The following is a 9,630-nucleotide window of genomic DNA, read 5'->3' as shown; positions in this document are numbered from 1 at the left end:
AAGGTTCAGCTCTAAGGTTCAGCTCTAAGGTTCAGCTCTGAGGTTCAGCTCTAAGGTTCAGCTCTCAGGTTCAGCTCTAAGGTTCAGCTCTCAGGTTCAGCTCAAGGGTTCAGCTCTAAGGTTCAGCTCTCAGGTTCAGCTACAAGGTTCAGCTCTAAGGTTCAGCTCTAAGGTTCAGCTCTAAGGTTCAGCTCTCAGGTTCAGCTCCAAGGTTCAGCTCTAAGGTTCAGCTCTAAGGTTCAGCTCTCAGGTTCAGCTCCAGGGTTCAGCTCTAAGGTTCAGCTCTAAGGTTCAGCTCTAAGGTTCAGCTCTAAGGGTCAGCTCTCAGGTTCAGCTCTAAGGTTCAGCTCTAAGGGTCAGCTCTCAGGTTCAGCTCTAAGGTTCAGCTCTAAGGTTCAGCTCTAAGGTTCAGCTCCAAGGTTCAGCTCTAAAGTTCAGCTCTAAGGTTCAGCTCTCAGGTTCAGCTCTAAGGTTCAGCTCTCAGGTTCAGCTCTCAGGTTCAGCTCTAAGATTAAGCTCTCAGGTTCAGCTCTAAGGTTCAGCTCTAAGATTCAGCTCTCAGGTTCAGCTCTCAGGTTCAGCTCTAAGATTCAGCTCTCAGGTTCAGCTCTAAGATTCAGCTCTCAGGTTCAGCTCTAAGGTTCAGCTCTAAGGTTCAGCTCTTAGGTTCAGCTCTAAGGTTCAGGTCTAAGATTCAGCTCTCAGGTTCAGCTCTAAGGTTCAGCTCTAAGGTTCAGCTCTAAGGTTCAGCTCTCAGGTTCAGCTCTCAGGTTCAGCTCTAAGATTAAGCACTCAGGTTCAGCTCTAAGGTTCAGCTCTAAGATTCAACTCTCAGGTTCACCTCTCAGGTTCAGCTCTAAGATTCAGCTCTCAGGTTCAGCTCTAAGATTCAGCTCTCAGGTTCAGCTCTAAGGTTCAGCTTTAAGGTTCAGCTCTTAGGTTCAGCTCTAAGGTTCAGGTCTAAGGTTCAGCTCTCAGGTTCAGCTCTAAGGTTCAGCTCTAAGGTTCAGCTCTAAGGTTCAGCTCTCAGGTTCAGCTCTAAGGTTCAGCTCTAAGGTTCAGCTCTCAGGTTCAGCTCTCAGGTTCAGCTCTTCGGTTCAGCTCTCAGTTTCAGCTCTCAGGTTCAGCTCTAAGGTTTAGCTCTCAGGTTCAGCTCTAAGGTTCAGCTCTCAGGTTCAGCTCTAAGGTTCAGCTCTAAGGTTCAGCTCTGAGGTTCAGCTCTAAGGTTCAGCTCTCAGGTTCAGCTCTAAGGTTCAGCTCTCAGGTTCAGCTCTAAGGTTCAGCTCTAAGGTTCAGCTCTAAGGTTCAGCTCTAAGGTTCAGCTCTCAGGTTCAGCTCTAAGGTTCAGCTCTTAGGTTCAGCTCCAAGGTTCAGCTCTCAGGTTCAGCTCTAAAGTTCAGCTCTAAGGTTCAGCTCTAAGGTTCAGCTCTAAGGTTCAGCTCTCAGGTTCAGCTCTAAGGTTCAGCTCTTAGGTTCAGCTCTAAGGTTCAGCTCTAAGGTTCAGCTCTAAGGTTCAGCTCTCAGGTTCAGCTCTAAGTTTCAGCTCTAAGATTCAGCTCTCAGGTTCAGCTCTCAGGTTCAGCTCTAAGATTCAACTCTCAGGTTCAGCTCTAAGATTCAGCTCTAAGGTTCAGCTCTAAGGTTCAGCTCTAAGGTTCAGCTCTTAGGTTCAGCTCTAAGGTTCAGGTCTAAGATTCAGCTCTCAGGTTCAGCTCTAAGGTTCAGCTCTAAGGTTCAGCTCTAAGGTTCAGCTCTCAGGTTCAGCTCTAAGATTAAGCACTCAGGTTCAGCACTAAGGTTCAGCTCTAAGATTCAACTCTCAGGTTCAGCTCTCAGGTTCAGCTCTAAGATTCAGCTCTCAGGTTCAGCTCTAAGATTCAGCTCTCAGGTTCAGCTCTAAGGTTCAGCTTTAAGGTTCAGCTCTTAGGTTCAGCTCTAAGGTTCAGGTCTAAGATTCAGCTCTCAGGTTCAGCTCTAAGGTTCAGCTCTAAGGTTCAGCTCTAAGGTTCAGCTCTCAGGTTCAGCTCTAAGGTTCAGCTCTAAGGTTCAGCTCTCAGGTTCAGCTCTCAGGTTCAGCTCTTCGGTTCAGCTCTCAGTTTCAGCTCTCAGGTTCAGCTCTAAGGTTTAGCTCTCAGGTTCAGCTCTAAGGTTCAGCTCTCAGGTTCAGCTCTAAGGTTCAGCTCTAAGGTTCAGCTCTGAGGTTCAGCTCTAAGGTTCAGCTCTCAGGTTCAGCTCTAAGGTTCAGCTCTCAGGTTCAGCTCTAAGGTTCAGCTCTAAGGTTCAGCTCTAAGGTTCAGCTCTCAGGTTCAGCTCTCAGGTTCAGCTCTAAGGTTCAGCTCTAAGGTTCAGCTCTCAGGTTCAGCTCTAAGGTTCAGCTCTCAGGTTCAGCTCTAAGGTTCAGCTCTAAGGTTCAGCTCCAAGGTTCAGCTCTCAGGTTCAGCTCTAAAGTTCAGCTCTAAGGTTCAGCTCTAAGGTTCAGCTCTAAGGTTCAGCTCTCAGGTTCAGCTCTAAGGTTCAGCTCTTAGGTTCAGCTCTAAGGTTCAGCTCTAAGGTTCAGCTCTAAGGTTCAGCTCTCAGGTTCAGCTCTAAGGTTCAGCTCTAAGGTTCAGCTCTAAGGTTCAGCTCCAAGGTTCAGCTCTAAGGTTCAGCTCTGAGGTTCAGCTCTAAGGTTCAGCTCTCAGGTTCAGCTCTAAGGTTCAGCTCTCAGGTTCAGCTCAAGGGTTCAGCTCTAAGGTTCAGCTCTCAGGTTCAGCTCCAAGGTTCAGCTCTAAGGTTTAGCTCTAAGGTTCAGCTCTAAGGTTCAGCTCTCAGGTTCAGCTCCAAGGTTCAGCTCTAAGGTTCAGCTCTAAGGTTCAGCTCTCAGGTTCAGCTCCAGGGTTCAGCTCTAAGGTTCAGCTCTAAGGTTCAGCTCTAAGGTTCAGCTCTAAGGGTCAGCTCTCAGGTTCAGCTCTAAGGTTCAGCTCTAAGGTTCAGCTCTAAGGTTCAGCTCCAAGGTTCAGCTCTAAAGTTCAGCTCTAAGGTTCAGCTCTCAGGTTCAGCTCTAAGGTTCAGCTCTCAGGTTCAGCTCTCAGGTTCAGCTCTAAGATTAAGCTCTCAGGTTCAGCTCTAAGGTTCAGCTCTAAGATTCAGCTCTCAGGTTCAGCTCTCAGGTTAGGCTCTAAGATTCAGCTCTCAGGTTCAGCTCTAAGATTCAGCTCTCAGGTTCAGCTCTAAGGTTCAGCTCTAAGGTTCAGCTCTTAGGTTCAGCTCTAAGGTTCAGGTCTAAGATTCAGCTCTCAGGTTCAGCTCTAAGGTTCAGCTCTAAGGTTCAGCTCTAAGGTTCAGCTCTCAGGTTCAGCTCTCAGGTTCAGCTCTAAGGTTCAGCTCTAAGGTTCAGCTCTCAGGTTCAGCTCTAAGGTTCAGCTCTCAGGTTCAGCTCTAAGGTTCAGCTCTAAGATTCAACTCTCAGGTTCAGCTCTCAGGTTCAGCTCTAAGATTCAGCTCTCAGGTTCAGCTCTAAGATTCAGCTCTCAGGTTCAGCTCTAAGGTTCAGCTTTAAGGTTCAGCTCTTAGGTTCAGCTCTAAGGTTCAGGTCTAAGATTCAGCTCTCAGGTTCAGCTCTAAGGTTCAGCTCTAAGGTTCAGCTCTAAGGTTCAGCTCTCAGGTTCAGCTCTAAGGTTCAGCTCTAAGGTTCAGCTCTCAGGTTCAGCTCTCAGGTTCAGCTCTTCGGTTCAGCTCTCAGTTTCAGCTCTCAGGTTCAGCTCTAAGGTTTAGCTCTCAGGTTCAGCTCCAAGGTTCAGCTCTCAGGTTCAGCTCTAAGGTTCAGCTCTAAGGTTCAGCTCTGAGGTTCAGCTCTAAGGTTCAGCTCTCAGGTTCAGCTCTAAGGTTCAGCTCTCAGGTTCAGCTCTAAGGTTCAGCTCTAAGGTTCAGCTCTCAGGTTCAGCTCTCAGGTTCAGCTCTAAGGTTCAGCTCTAAGGTTCAGCTCTCAGGTTCAGCTCTAAGGTTCAGCTCTAAGGTTCAGCTCTCAGGTTCAGCTCTAAGGTTCAGCTCTAAGGTTCAGCTCCAAGGTTCAGCTCTCAGGTTCAGCTCTAAAGTTCAGCTCTAAGGTTCAGCTCTAAGGTTCAGCTCTAAGGTTCAGCTCTCAGGTTCAGCTCTAAGGTTCAGCTCTTAGGTTCAGCTCTAAGGTTCAGCTCTAAGGTTCAGCTCTAAGGTTCAGCTCTCAGGTTCAGCTCTAAGGTTCAGCTCTAAGGTTCAGCTCTAAGGTTCAGCTCCAAGGTTCAGCTCTAAGGTTCAGCTCTAAGGTTCAGCTCTGAGGTTCAGCTCTAAGGTTCAGCTCTCAGGTTCAGCTCTAAGGTTCAGCTCTCAGGTTCAGCTCAAGGGTTCAGCTCTAAGGTTCAGCTCTCAGGTTCAGCTCCAAGGTTCAGCTCTAAGGTTCAGCTCTCAGGTTCAGCTCTCAGGTTCAGCTCTAAGATTAAGCACTCAGGTTCAGCTCTAAGGTTCAGCTCTAAGATTCAACTCTCAGGTTCAGCTCTCAGGTTCAGCTCTAAGATTCAGCTCTCAGGTTCAGCTCTAAGATTCAGCTCTCAGGTTCAGCTCTAAGGTTCAGCTTTAAGGTTCAGCTCTTAGGTTCAGCTCTAAGGTTCAGGTCTAAGATTCAGCTCTCAGGTTCAGCTCTAAGGTTCAGCTCTAAGGTTCAGCTCTCAGGTTCAGCTCTAAGGTTCAGCTCTAAGGTTCAGCTCTCAGGTTCAGCTCTCAGGTTCAGCTCTTCGGTTCAGCTCTCAGTTTCAGCTCTCAGGTTCAGCTCTAAGGTTTAGCTCTCAGGTTCAGCTCTAAGGTTCAGCTCTCAGGTTCAGCTCTAAGGTTCAGCTCTAAGGTTCAGCTCTGAGGTTCAGCTCTAAGGTTCAGCTCTCAGGTTCAGCTCTAAGGTTCAGCTCTCAGGTTCAGCTCTAAGGTTCAGCTCTAAGGTTCAGCTCTCAGGTTCAGCTCTCAGGTTCAGCTCTAAGGTTCAGCTCTAAGGTTCAGCTCTCAGGTTCAGCTCTAAGGTTCAGCTCTAAGGTTTAGCTCTCAGGTTCAGCTCTAAGGTTCAGCTCTAAGGTTCAGCTCCAAGGTTCAGCTCTCAGGTTCAGCTCTAAAGTTCAGCTCTAAGGTTCAGCTCTAAGGTTCAGCTCTAAGGTTCAGCTCTAAGGTTCAGCTCTCAGGTTCAGCTCTAAGGTTCAGCTCTTAGGTTCAGCTCTAAGGTTCAGCTCTAAGGTTCAGCTCTAAGGTTCAGCTCTCAGGTTCAGCTCTAAGGTTCAGCTCTAAGGTTCAGCTCCAAGGTTCAGCTCTAAGGTTCAGCTCTAAGGTTCAGCTCTGAGGTTCAGCTCTAAGGTTCAGCTCTCAGGTTCAGCTCTAAGGTTCAGCTCAAGGGTTCAGCTCAAGGGTTCAGCTCTAAGGTTCAGCTCTCAGGTTCAGCTCCAAGGTTCAGCTCTAAGGTTCAGCTCTAAGGTTCAGCTCTCAGGTTCAGCTCAAAGGTTCAGCTCTAAGGTTCAGCTCTAAGGTTCAGCTCTCAGGTTCAGCTCCAGGGTTCAGCTCTAAGGTTCAGCTCTAAGGTTCAGCTCTAAGGTTCAGCTCTAAGGGTCAGCTCTCAGGTTCAGCTCTAAGGTTCAGCTCTAAGGTTCATCTCTAAGGTTCAGCTCCAAGGTTCAGCTCTAAAGTTCAGCTCTAAGGTTCAGCTCTCAGGTTCAGCTCTAAGGTTCAGCTCTCAGGTTCAGCTCTCAGGTTCAGCTCTAAGATTAAGCTCTCAGGTTCAGCTCTAAGGTTCAGCTCTAAGATTCAGCTCTCAGGTTCAGCTCTCAGGTTCAGCTCTAAGATTCAGCTCTCAGGTTCAGCTCTAAGATTCAGCTCTCAGGTTCAGCTCTAAGGTTCAGCTCTAAGGTTCAGCTCTTAGGTTCAGCTCTAAGGTTCAGGTCTAAGATTCAGCTCTCAGGTTCAGCTCTAAGGTTCAGCTCTAAGGTTCAGCTCTAAGGTTCAGCTCTCAGGTTCAGCTCTCAGGTTCAGCTCTAAGATTAAGCACTCAGGTTCAGCTCTAAGGTTCAGCTCTAAGATTCAACTCTCAGGTTCAGCTCCAAGGTTCAGCTCTAAGGTTCAGCTCTAAGGTTCAGCTCTGAGGTTCAGCTCTAAGGTTCAGCTCTCAGGTTCAGCTCTAAGGTTCAGCTCAAGGGTTCAGCTCAAGGGTTCAGCTCTAAGGTTCAGCTCTCAGGTTCAGCTCCAAGGTTCAGCTCTAAGGTTCAGCTCTAAGGTTCAGCTCTCAGGTTCAGCTCAAAGGTTCAGCTCTAAGGTTCAGCTCTAAGGTTCAGCTCTCAGGTTCAGCTCCAGGGTTCAGCTCTAAGGTTCAGCTCTAAGGTTCAGCTCTAAGGTTCAGCTCTAAGGGTCAGCTCTCAGGTTCAGCTCTAAGGTTCAGCTCTAAGGTTCATCTCTAAGGTTCAGCTCCAAGGTTCAGCTCTAAAGTTCAGCTCTAAGGTTCAGCTCTCAGGTTCAGCTCTAAGGTTCAGCTCTCAGGTTCAGCTCTCAGGTTCAGCTCTAAGATTAAGCTCTCAGGTTCAGCTCTAAGGTTCAGCTCTAAGATTCAGCTCTCAGGTTCAGCTCTCAGGTTCAGCTCTAAGATTCAGCTCTCAGGTTCAGCTCTAAGATTCAGCTCTCAGGTTCAGCTCTAAGGTTCAGCTCTAAGGTTCAGCTCTTAGGTTCAGCTCTAAGGTTCAGGTCTAAGATTCAGCTCTCAGGTTCAGCTCTAAGGTTCAGCTCTAAGGTTCAGCTCTAAGGTTCAGCTCTCAGGTTCAGCTCTCAGGTTCAGCTCTAAGATTAAGCACTCAGGTTCAGCTCTAAGGTTCAGCTCTAAGATTCAACTCTCAGGTTCAGCTCTCAGGTTCAGCTCTAAGATTCAGCTCTCAGGTTCAGCTCTAAGATTCAGCTCTCAGGTTCAGCTCTAAGGTTCAGCTTTAAGGTTCAGCTCTTAGGTTCAGCTCTAAGGTTCAGGTCTAAGATTCAGCTCTCAGGTTCAGCTCTCAGGTTCAGCTCTAAGATTAAGCTCCAAGGTTCAGCTCTAAGGTTCAGCTCTAAGGTTCAGCTCTGAGGTTCAGCTCTAAGGTTCAGCTCTCAGGTTCAGCTCTAAGGTTCAGCTCTCAGGTTCAGCTCAAGGGTTCAGCTCTAAGGTTCAGCTCTCAGGTTCAGCTCCAAGGTTCAGCTCTAAGGTTCAGCTCTAAGGTTCAGCTCTCAGGTTCAGCTCTAAGGTTCAGCTCTAAGGTTCAGCTCCAAGGTTCAGCTCTAAGGTTCAGCTCTAAGGTTCAGCTCTGAGGTTCAGCTCTAAGGTTCAGCTCTCAGGTTCAGCTCTAAGGTTCAGCTCTCAGGTTCAGCTCAAGGGTTCAGCTCTAAGGTTCAGCTCTCAGGTTCAGCTCCAAGGTTCAGCTCTAAGGTTCAGCTCTAAGGTTCAGCTCTAAGGTTCAGCTCTCAGGTTCAGCTCTCAGGTTCAGCTCTAAGATTAAGCTCTCAGGTTCAGCTCTAAGGTTCAGCTCTAAGATTCAGCTCTCAGGTTCAGCTCTCAGGTTCAGCTCCAAGATTCAGCTCTCAGGTTCAGCTGTAAGATTCAGCTCTCAGGTTCAGCTCTAAGGTTCAGCTCTAAGGTTCAGCTCTTAGGTTCAGCTCTAAGGTTCAGGTCTAAGATTCAGCTCTCAGGTTCAGCTCTAAGGTTCAGCTCTAAGGTTCAGCTCTCAGGTTCAGCTCTCAGGTTCAGCTCTAAGATTAAGCACTCAGGTTCAGCTCTCAGGTTCAGCTCTAAGATTCAGCTCTCAGGTTCAGCTCTAGGATTCAGCTCTCAGGTTCAGCTCTAAGGTTCAGCTTTAAGGTTCAGCTCTCAGGTTCAGCTCTAAGGTTCAGGTCTAAGATTCAGCTCTCAGGTTCAGCTCTAAGGTTCAGCTCTAAGGTTCAGCTCTTAGGTTCAGCTCTCAGGTTCAGCTCTAAGGTTCAGCTCTAAGGTTCAGCTCTCAGGTTCAGCTCTCAGGTTCAGCTCTCCGGTTCAGCTCTCAGTTTCAGCTCTCAGGTTCAGCTCTAAGGTTTAGCTCTCAGGTTCAGCTCTATGGTTCAGCTCTCAGGTTCAGCTCTAAGGTTCAGCTCTAAGGTTCAGCTCTGAGGTTCAGCTCTAAGGTTCAGCTCTGAGGTTCAGCTCTAAGGTTCAGCTCTCAGGTTCAGCTCTAAGGTTCAGCTCTGAGGTTCAGCTCTAAGGTTCAGCTCTAAGGTTCAGCTCTCAGGTTCAGCTCTAAGGTTCAGCTCTAAGGTTCAGCTCTCAGGTTCAGCTCTCAGGTTCAGCTCTAAGGTTCAGCTCTAAGGTTCAGCTCTCAGGTTCAGCTCTCAGGTTCAGCTCTAAGATTAAGCACTCAGGTTCAGCTCTAAGGTTCAGCTCTAAGATTCAACTCTCAGGTTCAGCTCTCAGGTTCAGCTCTAAGATTCAGCTCTCAGGTTCAGCTCTAAGATTCAGCTCTCAGGTTCAGCTCCAAGGTTCAGCTTTAAGGTTCAGCTCTTAGGTTCAGCTCTAAGGTTCAGGTCTAAGATTCAGCTCTCAGGTTCAGCTCTAAGGTTCAGCTCTAAGGTTCAGCTCTGAGGTTCAGCTCTAAGGTTCAGCTCTCAGGTTCAGCTCTAAGGTTCAGCTCTCAGGTTCAGCTCAAGGGTTCAGCTCTAAGGTTCAGCTCTCAGGTTCAGCTCCAAGGTTCAGCTCTAAGGTTCAGCTCTAAGGTTCAGCTCTAAGGTTCAGCTCTCAGGTTCAGCTCTCAGGTTCAGCTCTAAGATTAAGCTCTCAGGTTCAGCTCTAAGGTTCAGCTCTAAGATTCAGCTCTCAGGTTCAGCTCTCAGGTTCAGCTCCAAGATTCAGCTCTCAGGTTCAGCTGTAAGATTCAGCTCTCAGGTTCAGCTCTAAGGTTCAGCTCTAAGGTTCAGCTCTTAGGTTCAGCTCTAAGGTTCAGGTCTAAGATTCAGCTCTCAGGTTCAGCTCTAAGGTTCAGCTCTAAGGTTCAGCTCTCAGGTTCAGCTCTCAGGTTCAGCTCTAAGATTAAGCACTCAGGTTCAGCTCTCAGGTTCAGCTCTAAGATTCAGCTCTCAGGTTCAGCTCTAGGATTCAGCTCTCAGGTTCAGCTCTAAGGTTCAGCTTTAAGGTTCAGCTCTCAGGTTCAGCTCTAAGGTTCAGGTCTAAGATTCAGCTCTCAGGTTCAGCTCTAAGGTTCAGCTCTAAGGTTCAGCTCTTAGGTTCAGCTCTCAGGTTCAGCTCTAAGGTTCAGCTCTAAGGTTCAGCTCTCAGGTTCAGCTCTCAGGTTCAGCTCTCCGGTTCAGCTCTCAGTTTCAGCTCTCAGGTTCAGCTCTAAGGTTTAGCTCTCAGGTTCAGCTCTATGGTTCAGCTCTCAGGTTCAGCTCTAAGGTTCAGCTCTAAGGTTCAGCTCTGAGGTTCAGCTCTAAGGTTCAGCTCTGAGGTTCAGCTCTAAGGTTCAGCTCTCAGGTTCAGCTCTAAGGTTCAGCTCTGAGGTTCAGCTCTAAGGTTCAGCTCTAAGGTTCAGCTCTCAGGTTCAGCTCTAAGGTTCAGCTCTAAGGTTCAGCTCTCAGGTTCAGCTCTCAGGTTCAGCTCTAAGGTTCAGC

This window comes from Eucyclogobius newberryi, unplaced genomic scaffold (assembly GCF_026437365.1).
Source record: "Eucyclogobius newberryi isolate DKJ021-1_F unplaced genomic scaffold, fEucNew1.0.hap1 SCAF_15, whole genome shotgun sequence".
Taxonomy (NCBI): Eukaryota; Metazoa; Chordata; class Actinopteri; order Gobiiformes; family Gobiidae; genus Eucyclogobius; species Eucyclogobius newberryi.
Note: the sequence above shows the minus strand (reverse complement) of the source record.